Source organism: Sus scrofa, chromosome 8 (assembly GCF_000003025.6).
Source record: "Sus scrofa isolate TJ Tabasco breed Duroc chromosome 8, Sscrofa11.1, whole genome shotgun sequence".
Lineage (NCBI taxonomy): Eukaryota > Metazoa > Chordata > Mammalia > Artiodactyla > Suidae > Sus > Sus scrofa.
This window is the reverse complement of record NC_010450.4, coordinates 105,731,744-105,745,364: the sequence shown is the minus strand read 5'-3', so window position 1 is coordinate 105,745,364 and position 13,621 is coordinate 105,731,744. Positions and strand designations below refer to the sequence as shown.

The 13,621-nt window shown below is 34.3% G+C and overlaps 1 long non-coding RNA gene across 1 annotated transcript in view; it reads right to left on the bottom strand.

Annotated features, from left to right (window-relative positions):
* LOC110262168 overlaps window positions 407–13,621 on the bottom strand; it is a 30,174-nt gene continuing 16,959 nt past the window's right edge. Inside the window, exon 3 of the long non-coding RNA XR_002346823.1 lies at window positions 407–768. This is a non-coding gene — a long non-coding RNA (uncharacterized LOC110262168). The remainder of the gene's footprint in view (window positions 769–13,621) is intronic.

Genomic DNA, 13,621 nt, shown 5'->3' with positions numbered 1-13,621 from the left:
AGTTCTCAGCAGTTGCATGTTTATACTCAGTTGCACTTGCTTCAAACCCTATTTGTTTAAGTAAACATTATGAAGATTAAAAATTATTAATGTGAAAAAAGACAGTTGTCTTTATAAAACTTAAGTTGAACTATTTAGCAACATTAGGTAAATGTAAGTGTGTATTTTAAAATTGTTTCCAAAATAGTCACAAGCCAGACCACAATAAAAGATTGGGGTCAGTGTGGGGAGAAGAATCATAAAAACCTCAGTAAGTTCTGCATTCCAATGCTTCACTTTAAAAGATTAAAAATGGAAACTGCAATTTAAGTGAAAACATGCTCTTTGGGATTCTAGTGAGTGAAACCAAATCAAAGAAAACGCTTTCATCCATTATCAAGCGATTAGCCAAGGCAGAGTTTCTGAGAGCTGCTGTAACAAAGTACAGCAAAGTACAACAAACCTGGTGGCAAAACAAATAAAAAATGCAAACTTTTCATTTGTTTTTTTGAGAGGCTGTTAGTCTGAGATCTTGTTTCCTTTTTGGAGGTGCTCAGGGAGAATCCAGTCCACACTTCTCTCCCAGTTGCTGGGTGTTTCCAGGAATCCTTTGTGTTCCTTAGTTTGTAGATCCTCTAATCTCTGACTCCTCTTCACGTGATTCCTTCCACCCCCTCTTTGTTCCATGTGTCTGTCCTTGTCTCTTCTTAAATGGACATTAGTTGTTGGATTAGGGTCCACCGTAATTGAGTATGGCCTCATTTTAATGAGATGACATCTTCAAAAACCCTGTTTCCAAATAAGGTAACATTCCCATGTTGTGAATGGATATGAATTTTTGAGGGACATTATTCAACCAAGTGCAGCTATAAATTCCATTTGTATTTATATATTTTGGAAAAAAATGAAGGCTTAAAGTATGCTTCTGTAAGTTTTACCACCACCTTTAAATTATTTTTCAATTAACCACATATCCCAGTTGCATTACCTATAAAGAGTAAATGATTTAGATCAGAAAAACATAAACTATATGGGACTATAATTGGTCTATACATGGGAGCAATGGGGTAAGTTATGTAATTTTTATCGTATTAAAACCTAAGAAATAAAGAGGGGAGAAATAAATATAAAACAAAGAAAGAAAAAAATGTTAAAATATAAAAAAGCACATAAAAATCAAGAGATAAAATTGGTTTTTTGAAAATGCCGGAGAGGGTGTGGAAAAAAGAGGACCCTCCCACATTGTTGGTGGAAATGTAAATTAGTGCAACCACTACAGAGAACAGTATGGAAATTACTTTAAAAACTAAAAATAGAATTGCCACATGATCCAGCAATCCTACCCCTGGGCATATATCTGGACAAAACTATAATTTGAAAAGATGCATTTACCCCTATGTTCATAGCAGCACTAGTCACAATAGCCAAAATATGGAAGTAACCTAAATGCCCATTGACAGACCCCAAAAAGATAAAGAAGATGTAGTATACATATACAGCAGAACACTACTCAGCCATAAAAAAATAATGAAATAATGTCATTTGCAGTAACATGAATTGACCCAGTGATTATCACACTAAGTGGAGTTAACTGAGAAAGAAAGACAAATACTGTATGATATTAATCATATGTGGACTCTAAAATACTATATAAATGAACTGATTTACAAGAAAGAAAGAGGCTCACAGACACAGAAAATAAATTTATGGTTATCAAAAGAGAAAGGGGGAAGGGGAGGGATAAATTAGGAATTTACACCACTATACATAAAATAGATAAACAATGTATAGCACGGGAATCTATATTCAATATCCTAAAATAAAACTATACTGGAAAAGAATATGAAAATATCATTTTGCTATACATCAGAAACAAATACAACATTGTAAGTCAACTATTTTTTAATAAAAATGCTATTTTTTTAAAAAATTGACACTTTTGAAAAGATTATTAAAATCTACCAATATTTAGCATGACTGATAAAGACAAAAAAGAAAATACAACTTTAGTACAAGGGACATAAAAGGGGACCTCACTACAGATGCAACATCAAAAATACAACATAGGAGTTCCCTTCATGGCTCAGCAGTTAATGAACCCCATTAGGATCCATGAGGACACAGGTTCAATCCACAGCATTTTTCAGTGGGTTAAGGATCTAGCGTTGCCTTGAGCTGTGTTGAAGGTTGCAGACATGTCTCAGATCCTGCATTGCTGTGCCTGTGGCATAGGTCGGTAGCTACAGCTCCTATTTGACCCCTAGCCTGGGAACCTCCATATGCCATGGGTGCTACCCTAAAATAGCAAAAACAAAGCCAAAACCAAAAAAAAAGACAAAAATATGAACACCTTTAGGATAGTAAATTTGAAAAATTATCTAAAATAGATGTCTCCCCCCAAATAAAATAAAATCCTTACCTTATTGCAGCTGACAGAGGTTAAAAACTCAAATTAATTTAATATATATTTCAAAAATGAATGTTACTAAAATCTATTGACCCAAAGAAGCCCCTTGACAGAGATGGATTCACCAATACATTCTTCCAAATACTATTTATGAGGGAAAAAAGGAATCTTATACAAAATTTCCAGAGAACAGAAAGAGAGATGGTACTTCCCAATATGTTCTATGAAAAAAGCATGAACTTAAAACCAAAACTACGTAAGAATATCATTAGAATGCATTATCACAGAACAATCTCTCTCCTAACTATAAACAGTAAATGTCCTAAATTAAATGCTTGCCAAGTGAAACCAGTAATATAGAAAAATACATCATAACCAGGTAACATTTTTCTAAGAATTAAAATATGAATTTTATACCGTTTAAGTCACGCCAATAAGCTGGTGCATGTTTCTGAACAACTGTGTGATCTTTTACAATAAAACTGTTTTAAAAGGTAGGGGGCAGGGCAAGCTAAAAAACAAAACAAAACAAAAAAAAGCATCATTCGTTTCCCAGCAATACTTGCCTCCTTGGTATCAAAACAGACATACAGACAAATGGAACAGAATAGAGATCTCAGGAATAAACCCAGACACCTATGGTCAATTAATCTTTGACAAAGGAGGCAAGAACATAAAATGGGAAAAAAGACAGTGTTTTCAGCAAGTATTGCTGGGAAACCTGGACAGCTGCATGCAAAGCAATGAAACTAGAACACACCCTCACACCATGCACCAAAATAAACTCAAAATGGCTCAAAGACTTAAATATAAGACAAGACACCATCAAACTCCTGGAAGAAAACATAGGCAAAACATGCTCTGATATCAACCATATGAATATTTTCTCAGGTCAGTCTCCCAAAGCAACAGAAATAAAAGCAAAACTAAACCAATGGGACCTAATCAAACTGACAAGCTTTTGCACAGAAAAGGAAACCAAAAAGACAACTTACAGAATGGGAGAAAATAGTGTCAAATGATGCAGCTGACAAGGGCTTAATCTCTAGACTATATAAACAACTTATACAACTCAACAGCAAAAAAGCCAACAACCCAATGGAAAAATGGGCAAAAGACCTGAATAGACATTTCTCCAAGGAAGATATACAGATGGCCAACAAACACATGAAAAAATGCTCGACATCCCTGATTATTAGATAAATGCAATTCAAAACTACCACGAGATACCACCTCACACCAGTCAGAATGGCCATCATTAAGAAGTCCACAAATAACAAATGCTGAAGGGTGTGTGGAGAAAAGGGAACCCTCCTGCATTATTGGTGGGAATGTAAGCTGGTACAACCACTATGGAGATCAGTATGGAGGTACCTCAGCAAACTAAGTATAGAACTACCATATGACCCAGCAATCCCACTCCTGGGCATATATCCAGAAAACTTTCCTTGAAAAAGACACATGAACCCGCATGTTCATTGAAGCTCTATTCACAATAGCCAAGACATGGAAACAACCCAAATGTCCATCGACAGATGACTGGATTAGGAAGATGTGGTATATATATACCATAGAATACTACTCAGCTATAAAAAGGAACAAAATAATGCCATTTGCAGCAACATAGATGGAACTAGAGACTCTCATACTGAGTAAAGTAAGTCAAAAAGAGAAAGACAAATACCATATGATATGATTTATATCTGGAATCTAATATAGGGCACAAATGAAACTTTCCACAGAAAAGTAAATCATGGACTTGGAGAATAGATTTATGCTTGCCAAGGGGAGGGAGAGGAGGAAGGAGTGGAATGGGTTGGGAGCTTGGGGTATTAATAGATGCTGACTATTGCCTTTGGAATGGATTAACAATGAGATCCTGCTGTGTAGCACGGAGTACTATGTCTAATCACTTATGATGGAGCATGATAATGTGAGAAAATAGTATGGGTACATGTGTGTGTAACTGGGTCAGCATACTGTACAGTAGAAAATTGACAGAACACTGTAAACTAGCTATAATGGAAAAAATAAAAACCATTATATAAAAAAATAAAATAAAAATAAAAAATAAAATAATACATTCAGTTTATCAGAGCATAAAAAAATAGAAAATGAAATTTTAATTATACTTATAATACCATCAAAAATTATAAAGTAGAAATAGTTTGGGCTGAATATGAGAAAAATATGTCATACTGTAGTATTAAAAAATGGAAACATATTTTCAAGAAAAATATTAAAAGACAAATAAATGTGGTTTTATACATCCTGATCACATAACATTAAATAATATTATATCACTTCAAAAAGATGTAACCCATTTCACCACTGACCTTTGTGTCTTGTTGGTATATTTTAATTCTACACAGGATGCAAATATACATTTTCATTACATTTACTTTAAATAGCCAAAGGTCTTTAAGAAAAATTTTTCATCAAGCCTAGAGGACCCCCTTTAAATTTTAAGTTGCCGTGCTGGTGTTAAAATTTTTCAGCCTTTGATTTTGAAAATATTTTTATTTACCTTTATTTTTATAGAATATTTCATTTAATATGGAATTCTGAAAAAAATCTGATTTTTTTTCTTCTGTACCTTAAAGATTTTACCTTAATTTTATTCCAGTATTCATAATTAGCCATCTTTTGACATCATTGTTCCCTAGAGTGGAAGATATCTTCTTATCTCCAGCTACTTTAAAGATTTCTTTTCCTTATCTTTGCTTTTCAGACATGTTTCTGTTGAAATTCCACATTTACTTAATTATGCATTTTCCCACTTTTCTACTAGATCATAATAATTATTTTAAAATCCTTGTCTTGCAATATTAATGTCTAAAACATCCACAGATTAACTTCTATTGACTGTTTTCCCTCTATTGTTTATGACTCACATGTTCTTGTTTCATTGGGCACTTCATAAATTTCATTGTATATTGCACGTTTGTGTCAAAGAAAAATATAGATTAAAATCAATGATACTTAAACCCAAAAAAGGACATGTTTCTTCCTCTTTTAAACTGCTTCAAGAGTGATAGAAGGTATCTATATAACATGTGCTTCTGCTGGTTCTGGGCTTTGTTGCAGACTTTGGTAGATCAACCTCACTGGATTCTAATATTTTATGATCAGAATAATCCCCTCAGCATGGCTTGGGATTTGAGCACTGGTAATATTCCAAAGATCTCTCTGCTTTCCAGTTTGGTAGCTAGTTTTCTGGAGTATTAGAGGTCCCTTTCTGTTTACAGTCTAGCATACACCCTTCTAGGTGACTGGGGACTTTTTCTTCCAGCCCTGACCCTAGCTTTTCACCTTTACGAAATCTTTCTCCACTTGCTACATTGTTCTTAGCCTACCATGGGCTCTAATTCTAACTAAATACAGGTCCGATGTCATTGGGGGATTTCTTTCAGCTATCCTACCCTTTTCCCAGCAAAGAGCATCTGCTTGAATTTGATGAAACACTTGCGTACCCCCGGAAAATTTTTCAAGGCCTGTTCCCATCCTTCAGTTACTCAGAGAAAACCCTGGACAACTTGAGGGGCTTTCTCAGCCCTTTTACGCTGCCCCCAGTCTTCAACTCACTACTTCCATGCATTCAGTGACCTTGTGTAGCTGAGAGAACTCGAATTCAGTTATCTTGCCCTGTTCCTAACCTACTGCATACCTGGTGATGGTCCCATGGCTCTAAGAAATATTCTATCAGCTCTTCTGTCTTCCAAGGACATTTAATGCACTGCTATTATGCACTCAGTGAAGGCCTTATGTGAAATAGTTAGAGCCTGGGCACAAACTGAGGTTCTTTGGGATACTAATTAGTCATGTCAGGCCATATGCAGCCATTAGAATTTTTTAAAGGTTCTGGTTTCTTAACTATTCCATCACAGGTCACTCTTTTCTCACCATATGTGCAAAGAAGAAAACACCTATGAGTCCCTTTCCTCTCCTAGGATGGGTTACTCACTCCTTGAAACATTTAGATTTCTATTTATCCTAAGTTCTCTGATGGTTTTAAAGGTAAAACCATGATTTTATAGCTTATTCATTTGTTCTCATTAGCCCAGAACTGTTTTTTTAAGTAGGACACAAAAAGTCCTAAGTATAAATAAAATATTGATACATGCAAATTCACTAAAGTTAAACATTTCTGCTTCTCAAAAGACTCCACTAAAAAAGTGAAAATGCAATCCATGGGTAAGAGGAAATATTTTCATGCATGTAACCAAAAAACAACATCTATCCAAAATATGGGAAAACCTTCCACAAATCGACAGGTAAAATGCGGCCATCCACGAGAAACCAAAAACCAAAAAAAAAAAAAAAAAAAAAAAAAAAAGAAAGCCACACAGAAGAAAAAAATTCAAAAAACCAGTTGAAAAAAGCATTTTATAAAAGAGGATATCCAAATGGTTAATAAGAACTTCAATATATTGCAACATTTATCAGGGAAAAGCACGTTAAAACAACAATGAAATATCACTTCTTACCCAGTAGGATGGAAAAATTAAAGAGCCTAACATTTTGAAATATTGGCAAGGATGTGGAGCAACTGGGATTGTTATACACTGTTGGTGAGACAAAAACATTTTGGAATACTGTTTGCCAGTATCTGCTAAAGCTCAATATATGTGCACTCTATAATTTAGCCATTCCAGTTATAAGTGTATACCCAACAGAAATGGGAATACATATGTTCACCAAACTATGTGTACAAGAATGTTTTTAGTAACACTGTTTGTAATAGACAAAAAAAGGAAGAAACCCAAATATTCTTGAAGAGTGGACATCATAATTAAATTATGAAATGATAATACAATAGAATATTGTATAGCAATGAGAATGAATTAACGCCATACACAACATGGATGTATCTGATAGTCATTATGTTCAGTGAATAAAGATAGACACAAAAGATCCCATTTTTACAAGGTGCAATAGTAGGCAAAATAAATATAGTATAAGATTTAATAACATTTTTCATGGTTAGTTATTGAATGGAAAGGTGTGTAGGTGAGAGGTTTCTTGGTTTATTCTAATACTCTATTTCATAATGTAGAAGTATTCACTTTTAAATATTCATTAAGCCATAAACTTAAAATTTGGCCAACTTATGTGTGTTATCCTTTTATGTTTAAAAGGTGGCAGAGCTGAACCTCAGACCCGTAAAATCTTACTCAACCTGACTAAAACCTTAACCACTGCTGCTACTTCATCAGGTTGACAATTATCAAGGGGACTGTTTTTTATTTTCTCATTAATGAATATGCAGTGTGGCATCAAAAAGTCATTTCTCATTAATGAATATGCAGTTTGGCATCAAAAAGTCAATCTTCTTCCACTTGAATAATGTGATTTGATTATTTCTTACCGCCAGTTCATGGAGAATAAATTCTCAAGTTTTTATGCTACATGGTTTTAAACTTATCTGGTCATAAATTTATTTTCAGTGAGGATTGTTTTCTATAAGTACTTTGAAAACTCTGGGTTGTCCAAGCCAGATTTCAAGTTGCTTTCACCAGGGCCCTGTGGGTTTCAACTCTTCTGAACTAGTTTTATGCCTATTTCTTGACTCACTCTCCCAGAACCACGGAGGTAGCTTAATACCAAGCTCCACAGCAATGAGTCAAGCATGAAGGTCAAACACCTCCTTGATGAGTTTACATCCTTTCATGTCTCTGCTTACATGCCTACCTACATTCAGTTTCCAGATTCCAGTGGGCACAGTTGTGCAGGCTCCCATCCCCAGATGGGATAGAGAGCGAATTCTTGACTTACTCAGGGATACACCTGTTGCCCATATGGTATAAGTTTGAGCAATAAAATCATATGCCTAATATCTATTTGAGTATTAAAACCCTAACCTCAGAAACTTTATTTGATTCTTACAGGAGTCCATTTCCTACTTTTACTACCTACAGTTTAGTTCTAGAAATTATGCATTCCTTTTAACTGTGCAGTTTAAACATATTATGCCTACCATGTATGTATGTGATGATGTATGTATGTATTTGCAGTGAGTGGACTTTGTCTCTCCACATTAACTGGTTTTAAATATCAACTATATTTGCAATTTGAAAAATATATTTTTATATTATAATACTATATATTTGTTAAATGATATTTTTTAGAATCAACTTTTCCAGAGTCATCTTTATTTATGCAAATGTAATTTGTTTCTACTCAAGCATTCTTACTCGTTTTAAACTTAAGCAAAATTTGGGAAGAGTCCTAAGACTTTCAGGATATTCATCTTTGTCATTCATATCATATTAAGTGTAAAATACATTTTTAAAATTACTTATACTTGGAAATATGCATTGATGAGAAACTGTTTACAATTAGCATGGATGTCTATTTTTTAAAAATTCATATAAGTGCACACATTTAAGTTCAACGAACAGGTTTATTTGAAAATCCTTTATTTCCCAAATCAGCCCCAAGGAAACAGAAGCCACTTACTCTGCAGCCAGCAGACAAACACAGCTAATAATCTGGTGATTTCTATTATAAAAATTCAACCACTGTGGCCTCCTTCCCCTGTCTCTGATGTGAGAGAAATCCCCCCCCCCACCGCCGTATTCACACAACACAGTTCACAGTGCATCCTAGCTTAGCTTTTATACAGAGTGAAATATGTATGTTTTCCTATCCCAGCCACATTCTTCCCCCTCTTATATTAAAATCTAACATAGTAACTTACCTTGTGGTGTTCTATTTGTTACTACTCATCTAGCCCTGTAAAGATCCAAAATTTTACCAGCATCTGGTACCACATCCTGTGATATGCTAAGCTGTTTGGGGGCTTCATTCTGTTCAATTTGAAACTTCATATTCAAGGTGACATTTCATATGTCAGAAAGCTGAAAACTGTGAACAGTGTTACCTTCCTCAGACTGAGAGGCTGCTCTAACCTTTGTATATCCTGGAATGTGTATTTCCTGTGTTCTGTAAATCCTTTCAGTGAAAGTTTTCCAAATGATTTACAGAATGCATTTATGTTAGAAGTTGCTCCTTCAGTTTCTGCAATTTAGTACTTAGGGGCTTTTCAAGGACTCCTATAGAGGCTAGATTTCTTTCTTCAGGAAAAGTTGTACCATTATGGAATATTATTATTAGTTATTCTAAAGGTCATGCTACGTTGTATAATTTAGACAATTTCAGAAGTCACAGTTTTGAGAAAGAGCAAGTTGGCATTATAAATAGCAGCAATGCTCCAAACCAAGCTGTTGAGTCTACTTGTGAAATTTAAGTTTGATGCATCTTTGAAATATAGACATAAGACTTTCACAGTTTTATTAGTTTTCTGAGAAGGATCACATTGTGAAACATGTTTGGGTCCCATACTGAGTCCAAAACACAGCACGCTTCCTCTGTTCATGGCTCTCTGGTTTATTTCCTTCAGGCTAGAGCAGGCTTCAGATCCTCTGTCTTATTTAAAGCCCAGCTCCAGTGAGCCTTCCAGGAAAGGGGACTACTTCTACCCTCAAAAGTCTCCCAGAGCAGTGCTAGTCCTAGTCGTTGACATTTCCACCCAACAATAAGTCTGTTAGAACCTGCACTGGAATGACTACACAATCTTACAGAACATAAAAATACAGGTGGGGATATTTTCAATAATTTTAAAAGCATGGAGTTAGAAGTTTTGCCTGCCACATGCTTATTTTAAAACATTAATTTTGGGGAGTTCCCATCGTGGCTTAGCAAAAACGAATCTGACTGGTATCCATGAGGATGCAGGTTCAATCCCTGGCCTTGCTCAGTGGATTAAGGAGATGGCATTACCGTGAGCTGTGGTGTAGGTCACAGATGTGGCTCCGATCCTGCATTGCTGTGGCTGTGGTGTAGGCTGGCAGTTACAGCTCCGATATGATCCCTAGCCTAGGAACCTCCATGTGCCATGGGTGCAGCCCTAAAAAGAAAAAATAATAATAATTTAATACCTTGTCCTATTATCTAATCTACTATGATAAAGTATTTCTATATGTTCCAAAGTTTTTAAAGTTAAAGATCGAAATTTGGGTCATACATAAACACTTCTAGTAAAGTAATTGTTTAAAGAGGTACATTCACACTTTCATACAAGTGCAGTACAAAATGGTTTTCTACAAGGAAAACCAGACTGAATTGAAAAGTCCCTCCGAAAGCAGAGCTCAGATAGTGTTTGTATTTGGGACTAGTTCAGGCTGGTGACATTTCTGAGGACTTTCAAATGGACTCAATATACTGAACAAATTTGTGAAGAAAATTAAGTTCTGAGCTTATTCGGGTTTTTGGTGGAATAACTCAAGTATCTAACACATAATCCTGAGAAGTTGCTAAGATAGGCAAATACTATTATTTTCTTGACTCTTTTTATTTTCTGATTTTCAATAATCAAGATAGATTTCAGTCACTATGGAATTAGAGTACAGGGCTTATATCTATCAATCTACCCAACTATATTGGAGTATACACACACTTTCTAAATGAAGAGTTACTAAACTTGAATCTAATTGATTCTCCTCTTTTAATCGAACAAAGTCATTTTACTCAAGCTGATATTATTTCCCAGAGAAGATTTTCTAACCAGTGTCCTTTCATAGAGGCCTGAGACTTACTCAGTGATATTGTCATTTTTTACATTCTTCTAGTTGGTCCATTTTCTTCTTAATTAGAGATCATTTTGCATGAGACCTTCCCTATTTGATTTCTCAAGAAAGTCAAAGTGATAAACTACATTCCTAAAAATATTTTCTACAATAGAGTGAAGATTTGCAAGGACTTGAGAATTGAGTGTGATAAAAAATAAGATGAAAATGAGAAGCTACATTCTTAGTATATAAACATGCTTTATTGATATTATGTAGACACTATTCCAAGACCCACTAGTGAACTGCACTTCATTTTTCCTTAAAGTTTTCTAGGTTACTGTTTGCTTAGTACAGAATGAAATATTTTCTTTGCCATCTTAGCTTACTGCACTAAAACAATAGGACCAACATAAAGAGAGACCTGCCTTTCCACATTTTATTTACATTAAGAAGACAAGTTTAAATATGTTGGATACTTAAAAGTATATATTTCTTATGAGAATAAGTGTCATTTTCTGTTATACCTGGTTTGTTGGAAGTAAAATTGTTTTCAGAAAGGAAAAATTTCTCATTGATGACCTTTCAGAAATTGAATCTCATTTAAATAGTCAATGATTTCTCAGAATAACTGGTTTTTAAGGAAAGATCATTTTTCTTTAACGCTGTCTTTCAGTTTAAGGGAACCAGTTCATTTCTCCTACAGTTAAAGAGATTTTTTTTTCCTTGTTTCTAAAAGGAGACTTCTTTGGAAATTGCAGTGTGTCTCTTAATGACAGTGTTGCCCAGAATAGTTCCATTGTTAGTCCTGTGCCTGCTCTGTGATGTGCTGCCAGTTAGAGAGGCTGGAAGGAAACAAGAGCACAAAGGCCGATAATAGGAGCTTCTGCTACGACTGACAAAAGACAAAGAATAAACGTGAGTTAAATCTGCTCCTTTTAGTATCTGAAAGCATAATGTTTCCAAGGAATTTAATTTTAATTTCCTTTTTGGGGGGCTATGTAACTTTTTCTGTGAAGATAATATCTATGCATAAGCCACAAATAAAATATATTTTATTACTTCAAATCATATATCAAACAATAGCCAAGTTTGTCCTATGGAAAGTTGAATTTATACTCCGTTTTTTTTAATAGATGATAGAGACAATCTTCTTACTTCCACAGAAACAGACAATAAACTTAAGGTTACTCATGGACAGTTAGGCATCATGCATGCTCACGGCTAAGAGATTTATATGCAAGAACAAATTTGAGGTGGCTGATAAAGGCATAAATGATTTAGCTGAAATGACAAATCTATTTCAGACACTAATCACTTCCTTTCGCAATTGTTAACTTTGTGCACAGAGGTAGCTGCAACTCAGATACCTCTTTTGTATGTCTCTTCCTTCTACTTTTAAAAAATTCTTTTAACTATAATGCTTGTTTTGTTTAGCTTAATTTTCAATTTTATTTCTAGCTCCAGATGATGTGTCTAAAGGCAAATTTCAAATCTTTAAATATCATTTGGGTAACATTTCCTATTTTCTAGAGTTTTTGAATTTCAAAATTAGTCTTCTGTCAATGAATTTATTTCATATATTTTGATCATGTTGTCTCTTTTCTCATTACATATGTAATTTACTCTAATGTAGGGTTTTCCAGAAACATCTTAAACCTAATTTTTACACTTCCATGCAATTATATTGCTACACTTTCAATTTCCGCTTTCAAGATTGAAGCTATAGAAGGAACTATATGCAATCTCAACGCACATTCAGTGGCCTGATTAGAGAAGAAAATTGAGCCAAAACACTAAGAAACACATACAAAATTTTCAAACCCACCAGAATCCACAAAAAATATCATTACCCCCTCCCCCAAATTTGGTTAAAAAGGTGAAAATACTTAAAGGTGCATAAAAAGTGCAAAAGCATCTCCATGTGCAGAATTATGAATAACTGGAAACCAATGACTGAAATACTCATTTTTGACCAATTTGTCATGTTGTGTAATTTGTCATTATGATCAGTTTGTCATATCAGTTAGTTTATTTTCAACCAATTCACCTATAGTTTAATAACATTGTCCATAACTTCCAGTGTTACCACTGAATTTAAAAGTCCCTCAAAGGGAAAACTCTGTTGGAAGTGAATGTTCGTAAAGTCTTCCAAGAAAGCACACTTTTTTCCTTGTCTCTAGGTTCCATTTCTTTCAGGAGATTCAGTAACTATGTGTACAACCTTTTTTAAATTTTATAAGGACCTCAAAAGTACCAATTTTTTAACATTTTGGAAATTAAATATATCCAAGATAAAACAGGGAGTAAAAATAACAAGATACAGAAAAATATGATTAGCATGATTCTACATTTGCACAAATCAAAACAAAAGTCTGCATTTATATGACAAAACCCTGAACAAATAGTATTGTAGCAAAAGAATTATAGAGTAGGAAATCGCATTTTTACTTGGTAGGTTTTTTTCATGTTAAAATAGTTATAAACATTTTTAGCCACTTTGATAATTTAAAAATTACATGCTTGATGTGAACAGGCAACAGTTTGGCTAAACATACAAATAGCTTCAGGCGTGTATCTAGAGGAAACCACCTAACTGAAAAGTGGCAGATCTAGGTACAAGCTTGATATTCACATGTATTGACAGGAGACCCCTTATGAGGAGAAT